The sequence below is a fragment of the Camellia sinensis genome, chromosome 12, assembly GCF_055761805.1.
Source record: "Camellia sinensis isolate YWXY chromosome 12, ASM5576180v1, whole genome shotgun sequence".
Taxonomy (NCBI): Eukaryota; Viridiplantae; Streptophyta; class Magnoliopsida; order Ericales; family Theaceae; genus Camellia; species Camellia sinensis.
In genome coordinates, this window is record NC_138972.1 from 111,833,618 (window position 1) to 111,852,806 (window position 19,189).

Sequence of the window (19,189 nt, forward strand, 5' to 3'; positions counted from 1 at the left end):
AGTTTCTAAGTTCGTGGATCTGAACTCTTTCGGGGCTTAGAGCGATTCAGCCCGTTTGATAGCGATAAAATCTAAGCCCACCAATCTTGAACTTGCGATAAATTCGGGCCCACTAATCTTGAATTATTGGGCCTAATTAATTTAGCGGACTCAAATTAACTCCTCTTTCAGCAACCACCACGAACATCCTTGTACACACGAACCCTAACACCTGTGTCATCAACACCACCATCAACACCACCCCGAACCATCATTCTTTGACTTCAACTTCCTTGACGACGTCGTTGCTGACTTCAACTGCGCCTCCCTCAATATCTCATTCCTTTTCTAACACCGAAGCCAAAGCCCTCATGGCCATTGATTCCTTTAAATCAAACTCATCCAACGGCAGAGACAAGTCCAAGCCCAGGTCCTCTGGGCCCACTTCTCACTTCTGCAGCTTGTCTATCGGCGTCGACTTCTTGAGGGCTTTGAGTTCTCTTCTGACAATGGCGGCGAATCTGATATGTGTATGTATTTCGTATCTTAGATCTGTCGTCGTATATCTCAAATGTTAGATCTACTGTCTTGTATATCAAATCTCAGAAGATAAAGAATTAGGTACTGATCTCACCATCGTCTCTAAAGAATAAACACTAAACAGAGATCGATTTTTAACCGATAAATTTGTATTTGTTATTGTTATTGTTATTGTTAGATTTTTCACGTATAGATTTTGTTGTTTGAAAAATGCTTGGGAGCACTAATTAGTGCTCCCACTAATTAGGTGGTAGTGGGTCCCGCCATTAATGATGTGATGTTTTGGTCTTGGAGTTGTGTTTTTTTTTTGTTTTTTTTTTTTTATTTTTTAATGTATTAATGCTATTAGTGGTGATATTTTTAGTGAGATAAATCATTGTTGTTGTTGTTTTTGTTGGATTTTCAGTAGATAGATTTGTTGTTATTGTTCTTGCTGTTGAACAGATAGATTTGTTGTTATTGTTGTTAGATTTTGAACAAAGATTTTGTTGTTGTTGTTATTGTTAGATTTTCAACAAATAGGTATGTTATTGTTGTTGAACAAATAATAAAATATTAACATAGATAGATTTAAATAGATAAATGAAAATTTTGAGCAGATGGAGAAAAAAATTGAACAGGTAGATATAAATTTCAATAGATAATAAAAAATTAAACAAATAAAAAAAAGTCAACAAATAAATTAAAAAGTAAAATTAAAAATAAAATATATTTCAAAACAAACAAAAGAATTCTTATCAAATTATTTTACAAAATCTCTCACCAATAATCAACTTTTTAATAAAAAGTTACTTAGAAAGTGAGTTATAATGTAGAAAGTAAATTATAACTCACTTTTCAAAATAGGCCAATGTCTTAAAACCTCCTTAGGTTAGATTTTTCTAAAATTATCTCTAAATTTATTTATGTTTGGTGCAACATGTAGAAATGGAACACTTCTCAAGTAAATGGATTCAAACGGAAAATTAAAAAATGAATAATGGAGAGCTTATCCCATTAAAAAATGAATAATGGAGAAATTATCTCATGTATTAACTACGGCATATAGCATCTTCTTTTTATTATTATTATTAGTATAATAAAGGAGAAATTATCCCTCAGTGAATTTTTTTTTAAAAATAGTATATATAGATGAAAAAACTTATAATTTTAATTATTAATATTAATAAAATTTATAATTATTTTTCAGGTTATACCTGATCTGAAATTATAAAAGAAAAGACAATGGTAAAGCCTCACAAGAAGAAGACTATGAGGATGCACGCATCTGAATATTTCTCCAGTTATTGGACCGTTGGCTTTGGAGATAAGGACGACCGTTGTCGGCAGAGTGCCGTAGGACCTCGAATTGCGCGCTGACAGGACCCCCTATGATCAGAAAGCTATTGTTTGACCTAGATTTTTTTTTTGTTTTTTTGGGAAGGTGAGTTAAAATTTAATTTTTAATTTTTAATTCATTTTAATTTATATTATCACTTATTTTTTTAAAAAATTTAAAAATTAGTTTTTACCTATCTCTACCAAACAATTCAGGCTCCGTTTGGAGAGATAGATTTGAAATTTTTTTGACTATTTTAGTCACAAAAAACAGAATAGATTATTTTAGTCACAGAATAGACTATTTTAGTCACAAAAAATAAAATATCACATTCAATTCATAATCATTACTCTTCTCTTAAAAAAAAGTTAAAAAATCAAAAAGTCATTCTCAAATTAAGTTTTTTAGCTCAGGTTAAAATAGTCAAAAAAAATTAAAAAATCAAAAAATCAACCTACTTCTCTAAGCCTCTGTTTGGCAAATTGGTTTTTGGGCTTTTTTGGCTATTTTAGCCACAAAAGACAAAATAGGCTATTTTAGCCATAACAAACAAAACATCACATCCAACCCATAATCATTACATTCTTCTCTCACAAAAAAATTCAAAAAAGTCAAAAAGCCAAAAAGTCCTTCCCAAACCAAGCTTTTAAGCCCAGGCTAAAATAGCCAAAAAAACCAAAAAGTCAAAAAGCCAACCCACTTCCCAAACGGAGGCTAAAGAAACCTCGTTCGCACAGCATATTCCCTTGGAGAAAAACAGAATATAGTAACGTTTTTGAGCAATGTATAATAATTTTTTTTTTAATACTAAGTAGGTATGAGTACACACCAACTTATTTTAGGTATAACTTAAAAAATAATTTTTTTATTAAAAAAATAAAGAGATAATATAATATCAATAAATTAATAAATAAATAGTTTGTTTATGATGTTGCTAATGTCAAGTTTGACAAGTTGAAAAAAAATTAAAAAAGTTACTCAAAAAGTTAAAAAGTTATCAATATTTATCAAAAGTCAAAAATTACGGCTGCATAACTCCTAATCTTAATTTTCCCTTACACACTAATTTATACAATTTTTTAATACACATTTTTTCATAAAAAGTCAAAAGTTAATCTAAATATTCATATTTTTTTTCTCAATTTTTTAGTCTAAAAGGACACAAATTATACTTATTTAGGACACCCCAAACAACCCCAAATGAATTTTAAGTCCTTATAATATGAACAAATTTTTTAGGCTCCGTTTGGGAAGATAGATTTGGAACTTTTTTGGTTATTTTAGTCACAAAAGATAAAATAGGTTATTTTAGCCATAAAAAACAAAACATCACATCTGATCCATAATCATTACACTCTTCTCTTACAAAAAAAAATTAAAAAGTTCTTCTCAAACCAACTTTTTAAACCCAAGTTAAAATAGTCAAAAAAACCAACCCACTTCCCAAACGAAACCTAAAACAAGTTAATTTGAGACCTTGAATAAACAAACTCTCAAATTTCAGGTCTCATCCATCTGGACAAACTTACAAGTTTCGTTTGAGAAGATGGGTTGGGATAGGTTTAGGGTTATTTTAATCACAAAAAAATAAAATAGATTTTTTAACTCAATAAGATAAAATCATATTCAATTCATAATCATTATATTATTATTTCTCTCAAAACATTCAAAAAAGTATTTCCTGAGACTTTTTAACTCCAGATTAAAATAGTTAAAAAGTCAATCCACTTCCCAAACGAACCCACAATTATATAAATATAATCATTATGGGTAAAATATAATATGCCCGCTTTTATGTTTGGAATTTTTTTAGTTTTAACTTTTGAATTTTTTTTTTTTAATTTTTACTTTTAACTTTTTTTTTTAAATTTACATAAAATTAACTTTGATTCAAAATTAAATAAAAATATCATTTTGACTGTCACATTATATAAAAGATATATTATTTTGGGATATGAATTTGTGTTCAAAGTATAAGTCATATATAATAAAATATTTTTATGTTACGTAATTGTCAATGTATCATTTTCTATGTAATTTTAGATATAAGTTAGTTTTTGAAGTAAATTGAAAAAAAAAATTGAAACATGAAGGCCAACATGGGAAAAAAGTGAGAAAATAACCAAATATAAATAGACAAAGTGTAATTTACCTTATATGATTTAGATAGAAATTACGATGTGCACTTTAGCCTTCGTTTGGAAAGTGGCTTGGCTTTTTGGGCTATTTTAGCCTGGGACTAAAAAGCTTGGTTTGGGAAGGACTTTTTGACTTTTTTTGAATTTTTGACTTTTTGGTGATGTGTCTTACTGTTAAATTATCAAACTGCCCTTCATGTTCAACTTGTACCTGTGAGGCAATGAAAGTGGTCCTCCACGTCAGCCTCCGTGGAGGACCGAATTTGGATAATTTTGTTTGTTTGTTTGTTTTTTTTTTTTTTGGGTTCGGATTTGGTCGATTTTGATGTTTTCTTTTTTTTAAAAAAAAAAAAAATTATGTTTTTGTCATTTTTATTTTTTTATACATTAATTAGTTCTTGTTATTTAATTTACATTTTTCCCCTCATTTATTTTTATTGGTATACAATAACTTCTTTTATTTTTCAAAAATGAGTTTTCATGTGTTTTATTTATTTGTAAATTACGTGGCGAATGGTAATTTAAGTTTTTTTTTTTTTTTTGAAATGTTTTTGAATGAGGCGTATTTTTGGATGAGTTTTTTTTAATTTACGTTTTTGTCATTTTTTTATTTGTACACATTATTTAATTTATTTATTTATACATTAATTTATTACGTGGCAAATGCTAGATTCTTTTTTTGGATTTTTTTTCTTTTTTTTTGGATGAGACGTATTTTTGTAGTTCTTTTTTTTTTAATTTACGTTTTTGTAATTTTTTTTTATTTGTATACATTAATTTGTTTGGCATTTTTTTTTGTTTTTTTGTTTTTTTTTTGTGTGATGAGACTTATTTTTGTTTTTTTTTTGTGTGATGTGACTTATTTTTGTGGTTCTTTTTTTTTTTTCATTTACGCTTTACAAATTTTTTTTTTATTTGTATACATTAATCTATTTTTTGTTTTCAAAAATGATTTTTCATGTGTTTTCATTATTTTTAAATTATGTGGCAACTGCTATTTTATGTTTTTAATTTTTTATTCTTTATTTTTTACTTTGTTTGGTTTTTTGGAAAAACGTTTTTTCATGCCATTTATTTAAAATGATGTCAAAAATGATATATTGCCGTGACACATGATAAAAAATGATGTTTGTTTTTTTCATGTGTTTTTCAATTTTCATTTTTAAAATTAATTTTTTTTTCATTTTCTGTGAAAGACGTGATAAAAAGTGAGGTTTTATTTTATTGTCCTGTGTACTTTAAATAATTTAATTTTAATTTTAATTTTAATTTAATTTAAAATTTACTTTTAATTTTATTTTAAATATTTAAATAATGTAAATAATCTAATAAATTTAATAAGTAAAAAATTTAAATAAATATTCAAAAAATTAAATCGTAAAAATTTAAAAAATTTAAATATTCAAAAAATTATTTTAACAAAAAAATTTAAATAATTTAAATATTCAAAAAATTTAAATAATTTAAAATATTAATATTTTAAATTTAAAAACAACTCTACACTCAAATCGTAACTAAACACATAAAATAAAACTCAATTAATAAATTATTTTTAAAACTCATAACCAAACACATAACTTGAAATTACATGCTACTTTCAGAACTCTACACTGAAATCATAACCAAATACATAACAAAAAAATTAAAATATTTAAAACTATTTTTATAAAATAGAGTTTGAATTTATTTTCACAAAATATTTTAACAAAAAACAAAAAAAAATTAATTTTTTCTTTTCAACTTTCTTTGTTTTTTTTTTGGGAGAAGGTGTTTTTTGGAAAAATGTTTTTTTTTTTTTTTACTTTTTTGTGGGTGCTGACGCATGCCCCTCTTTCATGGGGATAGTTTCGTAAATCTACTTTGGCATTGGTTGTTGCCAAGATCATTTTTAGTTTTTGTCCGCATGTGGCTAGAAAAGCCTCTTTTGTCCACATGTAGTTAATTTAACCTGAGATCTCCTTCCCAAACAGACTCTTAATAGGGTGTATATAATGTATTTTTCATAATTTTTAATTAAATTTTATGATTTAAATCATAAAAAAAAATAATTATAAAATTTCATAATAAAAATTACAAAGGGTCATAATCTTACCATTCTTAACTTAGAGTTTACATCATAATTTTTCCTATTGGTAACTTTATCGTGTGCCACAATTGGGGGTGTGCGGTGTGGTTCGGACGGTTTGAGAGTAAATTTACAAATCGAATAGCGGGTTGGCGGATTAACGGATTGACAAGTTGTGATTTGGACTGTTTTTGACGGATTAGTAGATTAAAGAATATTCTAACTAATTATCATACATTTGCATAACATATAACGCTAATTTGTATAATATTTTTTAGATATATAACACAAAGTAATTTTACATAATATGTTTCGTATATATAACCACTAATTTGTAATAAATTTCATATCTTAAATCTCTCTCATATTCATTTTTACATTGATATTTTATTGGAAGTTAAAAAATATACATGTATTAACTATAGCGGAGCGGACCGATTTGATTGACGGATTATAAATTTTAAAATTTAAACCGCGATTAGCGGTTAAAACGGTGTGAATAGATGCGAATCGATGTGATTTTAACGAATTTGATGATATTTTGCACAATTTTAACCACAATGCATGATAAATATTCAAAGTTTTATTATAAAAAATTATAAATTTCTTGCGACGTCTATATTTTTTAGGAGTGTGCATTATAGATTTTTATTTTTATTTATTTTTATTTTTATTTTTATTATTTTTTTTGGAGTTATCACCTCATTTGTCATAAGTGTATTGGCAGAGTAGGTCATACTATTTATGTTTATTACTACTTTAGTGACCACACATCATATGATAAATTAAGTGGGCATTTGGCAACTAACGACTCATATAGGAATAAGTTATTTTAGTAATATTTTGATTTTATATGAAAAGATAAATAAATAAATAAAAAATAATGTAATAATTTATAATAATTTTTGACATTTTAACTAAAATGTATAATTGACGAATGAGACCTAAATATCAAAAAGTTAACCAGTCGTCTATCAATTGCTAGAAAAGTCAAATGTTAGCTCAAATTTTTTTTTACCCACAAAAAGTAAGGCTTGGTTTGGGATATATGAAAAAAATCAAAAAATTACTCAAAAAGTTATCATTATTCACAAAAAAAATATAAAAAAAATTAATTTGACACTTAATTATTACAGGTGCCTGTCTTCTCACAGACTTTGTTGACTTTTTTGGAAAAATTGCATAGGCGGAGTGCATAAACAGCACTGTGCTGTTCAGCCCGTGGGGGCCCATAACGGGCCCCGTTTTGATAATCTGAATCGTTTTAATGTGTAAAACTCGTCGAGTACTATATGCCTGTAAAAATTCACATTGATTGGATATCGCTAACTACATAATCAAATCGGTTTTATATAAAAAATAGATGGTGTTATAGTTAACGGTTGACAAAAAACTAATACGATCAGATAGCTATCGATATCCGATCAACATGATTTTTTACAAGCATATATGAGAGGATAATTTATAAGTAAATTGGGCCTAGCTGGGTAATGGGCCGTTCTGTGGGCCACGGTAAGAAAGGCTGAGTAAAAGGGCCTTGTAGTTAGCTCGGTCCAAATGGAGCCTTGCAGTTAACTCAGCCACCTTGGTCGGAGTGGTAATTATATCAGCCACAGTGTTTTGGACCGAGGTATTATGGCTTCTTAAGGTTGACCTTGCTATGGTTAGTTCGGTCAGGGCTTGTTGTATTTAGCTTAGTCTTTAACGGACACAACTGAGGTATTGGTGAACAAAGGCCGAGCTATGAGTTGCATGTGAAGGTGCTGGTTTGAGCATGACAAAGAAGTATTGTTAGCCCGGTCGTTTTGTCATACTATTGAGGTAAAACTATCTCACTTGGTTTAAGCAGTGAAGGAGGTGTTGAAAGATAAGTATTATCTTTCAGGAGTGTGATTCCTATGAGGACTCTACATGGAGGAATAAGAGTCCTACTAGGATTGTGCCACGCGGAACTTATAAAAGCTCATAACATCACCTATGGAGAGGTAACACAACTTTGATTCTCGAATACACAGAGCTTTTGTCTATTTGTCTATTTTGCTGACTTAGGTATCGGAGAGGTATCCGGCACATACCCGCTGGCTAGCTCACGTTTTTGTTTTTAGAGAGTAAAGCGACAATGTTTGGAAGAGCGCAGACTTGATCAACAGGATTATAAGAGAAGATTATTTCTTGCTCGTACAATTGGCGTCGTCTGTGGGAAGACCAAAAAGAACAAAACCTCTTGATCAAGTTTTTCCTCTCTAATTAGAAGTAATGGCGCATAATGAAGATTTGCCACAGTCCGCTATCGACGGACAAACCCCAGAGGGGGGTGGGAGGTGCGAAGGTTTGCCTTCTATCCTTCCCATGACGGATTTAGAGCCCCAGCGACAGAACCCCCGGAGGGATGCCAGGGGAAGGCGGGCTAACAGCCCCCATCGCTCTCAAAGTCCTGAAAGACAGAGGCGGAGGATGGATCCTCAAGTTCTGGAGGATCGCGTCAAGGAACAAGACGAGTTACTAAGGAAGATGGCGGCAGACATAGAGTCTATGAAGCGCTAGATCAAAGGTAAATGGGTGGCGACAGGAGAGGGGCGCAAAAGCAACACGCCCCCTCGCCACTCGAAAGATCATGGTAGGCATACCACACCATCACAAGCAGAGAGTAGGATCCTGAAAACAGGTGACACTCAGTTAAGAACTTTCAGGACTCGTTACTCTAGGTCAGAGAGAACGAGAACAGAGAGGTCTTATACTGAGGGAAGCTGTGACAACCCTCACCACTGATTAGTGCTAAACTGTGACTGAATATGATTAAGTAACTGATTTGACTGACATTCTGAATTGATTGATTGAATGTATTAGTTTAAATACAAATCTATCTGTTTGACTGTTGAATGATTTGTTCACGTTTTATGTGTTAAACTGCAAATTGAAGGCCTTATCGGTGCCCGAATCTGAAATTGATTAGTGTTTTATGCTAATTAGAATTTATGTGATTTTATGGCATGTTTAATTGAAATTTGATTTCGTATGATTAAATTGAATTAAATAATGTTAAATTACATTAGTTTGATTAAACTACCATTTTGCCACTTAGTGGGCCACTTACTAAGGCACATTGAGACTTATTCAAACACATTTCCTCAGCCATTTGAGACCCATAACCGAGTGAGAGAGAGAGACTTGAGAGAGAGTTGCTTCATCTAGAGAATTACTTGGAGAACTTGAAGAATTGAAGAGTAGATTGCACAATTGAGCTTCTAGACTTGAAATTGAGGACCTAAGGTAGGATAATCATCTTCTTGAACTTGTATTTAAGTTGTATCTTGCATATTTCATGGAAGTTTGGTGATTAGAGTCTAGAATTGGTTCAAAATGTTGAATTGAAGCTTAAATCATACATGCATGTACATGTTCTAGCATTTTGAGGTTGTTTTCATGGAAATTGCTACATGCATGTCCATATCTTGATTATAGTTCATGAATTCATCGTGTTTTTGAAAGGATTGGCTCATTTGATCAAGTATTTGAAGCTTTGAAAGTTGATTAAACACTTGCATGTCTTATGTTCATCATGCTCATGAAGTTTTGTTGAAAATGGGTTCAATTGAACTACCTTTGGGCTTTGATTTTGCAAATTGATCTTTGAAACATGTCATAATATGAGTTTTTAAGTGTTTTCCAGAAAATTAGCCCAAAATGATCAATTTTGATGCTTTAAATGTTGCGTTTCATGCTTGGAGACAAATCTGAAAATTCCAGATTTTGGATCCACGCTCGAGCGAGGAACTTCACGCTCGAGCGTACACTCTGAGTTCATGCAGTCCGCTCGAGCAGGAAAAGTAACGCTCGAGCGTGAAATGCGTGTATCCAGTACTTTGCATGTGTTTACAGTCCACTCGAGCGAGGGAATGCACGCTCGAGCGAGGACTTGTGTCTCACGCTCGAGCGGGGCTCGAGCGCCTGTCGAACGTGAATTTCATGCATCCAGTACTTTTATAGTCTGCTCGAGCGAGGAAAGTAACACTCGAGCGGAGATCCTTTGTCTGCATGTTCGCTCGAGCGTAGAAAGCCACGCTCGAGCGAGGCCCCTGTTTTCTGAAAATTTTGAAAAGTGTTTTAAAGTACATCTTTGCATCCTCATTTCATCCTAGGCATTCCTAGACCTTGTTTAAGGCATCTTAATGAGGATATTGATGTAGAACCACACCGAGTCAAGATAGGGACTAAGTCATTGATCCCCAAGTGTGTAACTTAGTGTGTGTTCGTTCTGTAACTGTGTAGGGTTGGCATTCGAGGACGCTCACTAGCCTATCTGTAACCCAGAACTCTGTGAGTAACAATGTTGTAAAGATATATTCAATCATGAATATTTTCTGAATGATCACTGTACTGCTTTCTGAAATGATATTTCTTACTGAATGAATGCTTGTCCTATTTGCGAACTGTATTCATGGCATCCATAGCAATTTACTGTTACTGATACTGTACTGTACTGCTACTGTCACAGAGATCTCTGTCGGTTCCCATGTTTGGAACCATTACTGTTTACTGATATGATGGCCATCAACTATTCGGTCTGTTAAGACCTATTGTACTGTTTGCTATTGGATGTACCACTTATGACTGCTATGATCGAATAACTGATATACTGTCTAAATGACTGTTTTAAATACTGAAAGTGTGACGCCCCGGTTTTATATTATTGGTTGCAGTCAAGGGAGAGTCACTAATGAGTCCTATGGTCAATAGCCAAGTAAGATCCCAGATCGCCGGAGGAGTCAAATTAGCCTCCCTTCTAAGTCCAGCTTTCTTAGGCAGCGCACTACTCTTTCGACAGATCTTAAAAGGTATTGACACAAGGTCTCATAAGTAACGATAAGGTTCATACATAGAATATAAATTCATAACAACCACAATATGTATATAATTCAAAAGATGGTAACAATACATTACATCCCAAAAGAAAGCTTAAGTCTACCAATGAGTCTTTACAAAACATCCAAAAGAAACTTCTAATTAAATTTTTCTTTCTAGGATAGCCAAAAGTCTTCAAAATTTTCAGGTTCGTATTCTCCAACTATGAGTTCTGCTTCGTCACTTGGCATGATACGCCGTGAGTTTTGAATGCCCAGTAAACACACACACACCCTACCCCTTTTTCTCAGTCCAATACACAATCACGATTATAACATCAAGTAATAAAGCATGATACTTCAATAAATAAATGAAAGGTTAAGTTAGATGTTAGCAAACTAGAAATCCCCAGAAGAGATTTCGTCCTCCCAACCATAAGAATCGGACGCGGATTATTCGGTATGCCCCCTCTTTTGCTGCTTTGTTGCAGAACTAACCTCGGATGCCTACCAACGGTTATGTACCGCGTAGCGCCAACCGCAGGGCTTCAAAAGAGACGGTAAAATAGGGTCTTGCCCAAATCCCTCCTTACACCAAACCACCTAGGGTCCGAATACAACCGCTCCGTTCAAGGGTTCCAAAAAATCACTTGCGCAAGGCTTTAATTTTCAAATAGGGAACACATCCCAACAATCCATATATCACACTTCTCATCTTTTCATTATTCAAGTGTTCGAAAACCCAATACCCTCCCAATTAGGTTTCTCGATAAATTAAATGTTTTAAATCAAGTTAATCCAACTTACGAGACAATAATATCCACATAGGCATGCATCCATAAAGCGAGGAAGATAAATAACATAACCATAATACACATAATAACATGCCAAGATACGCTCATATGTAAGTAGGCAATTCCATGAATTCAAGGGCATAAACACTGCTGGAAATTAAGCTTTTAGCGGCGTTTAATAAACGCCGCTATAAGTACAAAAAACGTCGCTAATTTTTTTTGTGACGTTTACTACCAAACGCCGACGACGCGGCCGTCGCTATAAGTTTATGGCGTTTGGAAAACGTCGTTGTATTAGTATAGGCGGCGTTTTTAAAAACGCCGCCAAATGTCCTGCCCTAACAATATTGTCACGTCACCATGATTTTAGCGACGTTTTTAAAACGCCTTCATAGGCTTTTTTAATTTTAAAAATTCCAACCGTTATAGTGGCATTTTAAAAACGCCGTCTTATCTTTTTTTTTTTTTTTTTTTTTTTTTTTTTTGGTTTTGAAATTGTGCTAATTTTATGTGATTGAACTAAAAGAACATTAATAATAAAACTAATAAAACTAAATAACACTAATATAAAATAATAACACTCCCATTCAAATAACAAATATAGCATTACTTTTCCCCCAAAATAACAAATATAGCATTAATTTTCCCACAAAATAACATATCCAAAAATTGAATTCACAATTCTCAATCAAAAAATTACAACCTTATATACAAAGCCACAAAATAACATTACCCTCCTCTCTCTCTCACCACTCCCCCATTTAATACAAAAAATAAGAAGTGAACCAAAACACCCACGGTCAGATCCAAGGAAAAAAAGAAAAAATAAGAGAAATAAAAAATCAAAGGATTTTAACACAAAAAATCCTGAAAAAATTGCTGGCCCTTTGGCAACTAATTCAGAAGTTGTGGTTGGATCCGATGACAATTTGGTAAACAACTTCTTCACTTGCTCAACAAGGTCCTCATGCTTCACAGCTCCAGAAGCAACAATTACCTAGAATATGACTTTTGGAGAGACAGAAGAAAAAATATCATTTTCTCAAATGTCGATCCTACTAATCAATTTACAAATCACTGGTCAGAATAGAGCACTATAGACCTAAATTTTAAATGAACCTCAAACAAACAAAGAAGAAAGGAACATACAGTCTGCGGGTACATAATTGATAGTTTTTACCAAGAATGAATATCAACCTATGAAGTAAAATCATAGAATGGTTTATTTCATTCAAACAAGTGTCGAGAAGGAAAGATAAAATAAAATCAGTCAATCACTGTCACTAGCATTCAATATGAGCTATTGATGGCATTCAGTTAAAAGATTTTCTTTAGCAGTCACAATATTAATTCTTCAAATCTGTAGAGAGGGCAAGGTGGTAGGTGAGACGTCTCTTTGTAAATTGCTCCACTGGTGTAGTATAAAATATGTGCTATTTTAGCAGACCATATTCTACATTGTCGGAGTGTTTTACGTTGTGTTGTGCTTCTTTAGTACTGCTACACCTAAATACTACATCAATGAAGTTGCTCTAATGTTCTTGTCATGCATCAACATGTTTTCTATGACCCTCAATCAAAGAAAAAAGGAAAAGTAACAGAAGGAACTCATGTAGTACCTTTAAGGTGTAACCACCCACGCATTAACTCATGAGCGAGAATCGCACCTGTCAGTAATCTGTATAAAATGAAGATGCGTCCATAAGAGTTCATAACATTAACCAAGGTTTGCCACTTACAAGAGTAAACAACAAAAACATCATATGGAAGTGTAGAAATGTAAAGTGTCAAACAATTATAAAACAGAGAGACAGAGGGCGTGAAAAGAGTCTTTGTTGTCTAAGCAAAGACTCTTAACTTAGTTTTTATCTTTAAAGGTTTCTTAATTCCTCTTTAAAAATTAAGTGACGACTCTTTGTTGTCTAAGCAAGTTAGTCCAATGTTTGTATGGGAAATGGGCCTTAGACTCAAAAAATACATAGCGCCCACACGTAGAAGAGGCAAATTATGGAGGTTAGGCTTGACTTTGTGACATTAAATTAATAATCAAATATAACAGCTTAGGTACCTTAATAATATTAGGTTCAAGGCCATTTGGACCCAATGAGGTAAAGGGAGCCATGAATGGTGCTGGTTTACTACCCAAAATAGTAGTTCCTGGGATTAATGTTGCCGTTGGATTCACATTAGTCCTTGTGTAATTGACAATTGTAGCTATGTCATTCAGTCCTACTGTTGTTCCTGTAAGTAATTGAGCTCCAAGGGGCATACCACTGTCACTCCCGTAGATGTTTACTAGGACGATACCTACACCTCCTACTCTTTTCACCTCCATAGCACTCTGGACATTGAATCCCAAACAGACAACAATCTTTCCTTTTACAAGCTTTGGTGAAAGGGTACCGGGGAGGCAATTTCTGAAAAATTCAATCAAATATTTGATATCAAGCCATTAGTATGTATACCCCCAAAACAAAGAAAGTGAACACAAAAATGAGAATGGTCACTCCAATAAAGAAAGATTATTTCTAAAGTTTTTTTCTTCAACATTTTCAGAAATTTGGCAATAAATTATTATTCCTAGCTTTTTTAACAAACTCTGTAATTTGTGCTATAATTCTCAGTGTTTTCTTAAACAAGAAGAAAAGCTTCACAAATTTGGCAACAAAATAATATCATTTTGGTGAAGGATGTCAGATAATCATCAATAATTAGATTTTAATGTTTTCTTTTTCTTGGTATTTACTGAAACTCTGCAAATTATATCCTCCCTGCGAGTTTTGGGGAAACTCTATTCTTTTAGAAAACAAAACAATATTGTTTCCTTCCAATTGCTTGCATGAAAGGTACCAAGTAGACACTGTCTGGAAGATCCAATCATATATTTAAGATTGCAGACTAAAGCAACAAAACACGTTTTTTCAAGGGTATTGGTTTAATTTGTCATTTAGTAAATGAAGGCTTGGCCTAGGTAAAAAATAATAGTGCCATATGTATGTGTGTGTCTGTATATATGTATGGCCCAATATACAGTCAAGGATCTTTTCTCTTAGAGGATTCCCAAATCTCATTTTCCTTTCCCAATGCAATCCCAATCGTTTGATTATGCCTTGAGGATTCCATAATCTTGAGATTTTCACATATAGATATAATGGTTGAAAGTGCTTTGAGATAAGGCAATGTAATGATCTAGGAACAGAGGATCTAATGTCATATATATATATATATATATATTGTGTGTAAAATTAGAGTTTTACCTGAATTTTCATTTGATTTCCTAGCACAAGGGGTGAAGGAAAAACTCTATCAATGCTACTTGCAGCAACAGTGATGATCCATGGAGCCACATTAGTGACAGTTGAAGGAGTTGGACCTGAGTTGCCAGCACTACATGCCACTACAATTTCTGGTAAGTATTCTGTGTGGACATTTGTCATCTGCATGATCAACATCAGTTGTTTCTATGTTTCCGCCATCTCCAACTGTTATGTAAATAGGACCACATGGGTCAAGTGTATAATTGTAAAAATATGAAAAATTTCTATTAGAATTCTTAGAAAAAGCTCAGCACGGTAACAAGCATAAAAAACAAATTACACGACAAGAAGTTTAATTTAAGCTCTAAAGAAGAAGATTATATTGTCATTTCTTTCAGCTCACATCTGGGGATACACTTGGAGTGTTATAATTGTCATCACAGTAAAGCGTGCATACTCTATAAACCTACAATTCTGCAGTATCCTTGAATCATATATATTTGGTACACAAGTTACAATTCTGCAGTATCCTTGAATCATATATATTTGGTACCATTGTTGAGGGATACTTATAAAATTTATATATGTGATTATTGTTAAATAAAGAGAAAATAAGAGGTTAACCAATCTAAGAAGTTTAGAAAAGTAAAACTTAATTTCAAAGGAGAAAACTAAGAAAAAGACATTAATTTGGCTCAAACAGTATACACTAGTTCCAGAATAGTGAAACCATTAATAGTGAGCAAATTAAAAGTATCTAAGGCATACCATCTGAATTGCACCATGATAAAGAACCAAGAGGACATACCAAGAATCCGACAGCCTGTCTTACGTGTTTTAGTTCATCCCAGGATGTCCCTGCATACTGCATTGGGGAGAAAACAGACATTATAGCAAAAATGTGCCTGACCAAAAATATCAATAGCAAGGACAAGTTTGGTGCCAAACAAAAATATATATAGTGTAATTAGTCTCCTATGGGCCGTTGCTAGTGTGGGAAAAACTAGAGCTGTTAAGTATGAGAAGTCAGAACCAGTTAGAGTCTAAGGGCAGCCACATAAGTTGTGTTAGGTTTCTACCTAATCCACTTTTCTTTTTTATCTTTTTCTTTTTTTGTCAAGTGATTTTATTACCAAAAAAAATATGATATACAATGAAAGCTTAGAACACGCCCGAAGGCACCACCTCTCTAAAGGGTAACACATGCCTAGCATGTATAACATATTAGATAACACCTATCACAACCCGAAAAACTAGGTCAACAAGAAATATGCACACGCCTAGCCTAACAAAATAAAATTTACAGCCCAAGCCACTAGGAATACACTGAAAAGGCTTAGGCCCACAAAGACACTCCTCAACAAGGATACACTTAGCTGAAACAAGCAAAGCCAAAAGAAGTGTACATCCACTCCAACTATTGTCATCTTCACCATCCTCAAAATCTTAATCAGATATATCAATCTGTCTCTGTCAAAGGTTTATAATGGTCAGATTTTAGGGGGGTTCGAAAAGTTTTGAGAATTGAAGAAAAGGCACTACTTTTGCAATAGATTTGTAGGCTAGAGAAGATGGTGAAAGCAAAGAACTTTATGAGGCTGAATACTAAGAGGAAGAGGAAAGGAGGGTTTTTGAGAGAACTTGGTGATGAAATTATTCCTTTGTGGTAAACTATAAGGAAAGAAAAAAAAAAGGGGAAAATTAGGAAAGAAAAAAATTATTTTGATTTGAATATTGTTATTGAGTAATTTATATATGGACAACTAAATCTTATTTCTTATAACTTATTTTTAAAAAAATTAATTCTTAGTCATAACATTATGTTAGGAAAAATTATATAAAAAAAATCTCTCAATTTGACTACTGTAATAAAATAAACATTAAAAAAAATCTCTTAATTTGACTACTGTAGCCAGCAAGGGTTTGCATGAGTGCATCACCTATCTTGGGAGGCAGGGTGGGTCTCTGGCTGGGCTGGAGGAGGGATATGTAATTTTACATGTTTAATATTCTAATCACCTATTACAAAACACAACCTGCAATAAAGTAAGAGAGATGGACAAACTTATGTATTACAAAACCAGTTCTTCTTCTCAAAAGAGTAAACAATCTTTTCAACAAACTCAAAGGAGTCCTTTTCATCTTCTTCTGCTGCAGAATATATATATATATATATATATCTTAAAATCCTTTCTAAACTATTTCAAAACACATTTCTCTGTACTTGCTAATACTAAATGGACTGTCAACAAATATAACTGTGTCAAAAACTAAAATAAAACACATTTTCCAACTGCTCAAAATAGTGTTGTGGCTTAAACATAAATCCAATCAAAACCAGACGAGAGTAACAAATAGAATTTAGACCTGATATTTGCAGATCTGATCGGAGGCATAGCAGATTTGAGAATAAAGATCTAGGTCTCTAGATCTTTAAGTTCTACTTATGACCCATCTCGATTATATTAGCCGCTGCTTGTCCGGAGACACTGACACCGCACTCGAAACCCCAGACAAAGTACATCGCCATGAATGACAAGAGCTTTCCATTTATCCCATTGCATGGACTAGAAAGAGCAAGAGACCACAAATGAAGAGGAAGAACACAACAAAAGCAAAAATTCTAGAAATAAGCTAGATCGGGGGGAAAAATGCATATGAATTTCCAAACATCAACTTAAATATACTCCAAATCATTGTTTTAGTCATGAGATTTTACAGATCTTGAGTGAACTTAGCAAATCTAGATCAAAAAACCCTTACCTTGAGCCCTAGATCGATTTAGATCAGAGGGATACGAACAATCTCGAAGATAGCTTAATCAACCGAAATCCTCAAAAATCATATGCATGAGAACAAGATTTTCCAGATCAAAATCGATGGAAATCAAAGAATCAAGCCTCAATCTCTCTCTCTCTCTCTCTCAAGTCGCGTCTCTGCTCAATCAATCGAAATCGAAATATCTCTGGATAGATTTGGATTTCCTGGTACAGATGCCTTTATAAAAAGAGGAGAAAAAAAAAAACTCTTATTTTAACCCACAAAACTGTGTCGTTTTACACATACTCGGTTCCGTACACGGTTCACTGGGAATTTAAAAGATTGGTTCATAGATTTAGCAACATTTACAAAAAACGCCACAAAAAAAAATGTGGTTATATCTACTTTTTCCTGTAGTGAAAACATCCATACATAACACAGTCTCCAGATTTAATATCACATGAAGATTGAGATAAAAGGACTATTTTAAATCTTCCACCGGAATCGGTCTCCCTATGGTTCGTAGAGAATTTGATCTAGTCTCTAGAACACTTTTCAGAAATGGGATTTCTTTTCTAGATTTTAAATTATTTAGAAAATATTCCAGCGCTGTCCAGAATCTGTCCAGATCCATCGACCGTTACGAAAATTTGATTTTCTTGCAAACCGCTTGATGTTTTTCGATGAAACCAATTTTAGTTGAAAGATAACATCTTAAGGAAGGTTTTGACATAAAATAAAGGTCCAGAATAATTTTGTACATTTTTCTAGAATTTCTGGAAGTGGGCTGCAAAAATAGATTCTAGGGTACTTTGCCCAAAACAAGAAGATTTATGAAAAAGGGGTTCCACCAAGGGAAAGTTTCATTTCTTTTGTGAAAAAAATATACTAACTATCACATGTTTAACTCAAAAAATTTGTTTGAAGGAGTGCCCTTGAAAAGTTAAGAGATTAGTACAAAAAGAAGATGGTTTTGTGCCAAAATAGGGAAAATACAAGAGAGATGGAATCAATACTCAACCCTTAGCATTTTTAACATAAGAAATTAGTAATAACAGATTTGAAAACATTTTTTTAGAACCTTTAGAAACATGCATGAGAAGAAGGAAATGAAAGAGAAGGTTGTGTTTGTGGCTTACCTACTAAACTTTGCACAAGAAGCTCTCTTCTTCCTTCTCCTTCTCCTTTAGACTTCTCTTTCTTGCTCTCCTCCCTCTCTCTAACCAAAATGTGTGTGTGAGTGAGTGTGTTGTGTGTGTTTGCAAGCTAGGGGGTGTGTTGGTATTTATAGACAAACCTTTTAGGCAAAAAGTCCTAAAAGTCCCTTAGTTGGATATGGATGGAAATGTTAGGATTTGTTTGAATTCTAAAGGAATGGAAGGGATTTGGGAGGCTTGTTCATTGGTTTAGGCAACTCCTAGTTTTAATGAAACTAGTTCTTGGATTTTGCATCCTAGGTCTAGGTCACTAGGTGGTGTTTTCCTAGAAGTTCATAAT

At 32.8% G+C, this 19,189-nt stretch overlaps 1 non-coding gene across 6 annotated transcripts; it reads right to left on the reverse strand.

The window, feature by feature from the left end:
• Window positions 1-12,285: 12,285 nt before the first annotated feature.
• Window positions 12,286-18,106, reverse strand: LOC114306606 (uncharacterized). 6 transcript variants are annotated; one of them, XR_014347034.1, is made up of 7 exons: window positions 17,696-18,106; window positions 17,300-17,499; window positions 15,741-15,797; window positions 14,933-15,112; window positions 13,744-14,092; window positions 13,295-13,353; window positions 12,286-12,683 (listed from the first exon to the last, which is right to left on the reverse strand). It is a non-coding gene; the product is annotated as an uncharacterized LOC114306606 (transcript). The 6 variants fall into 6 exon arrangements; XR_014347030.1 differs by having other exon boundaries at window positions 14,933-15,157; XR_014347032.1 differs by having other exon boundaries at window positions 12,286-12,730; window positions 14,933-15,157.
• Between the last annotated feature and the right edge of the window lie 1,083 nt (window positions 18,107-19,189).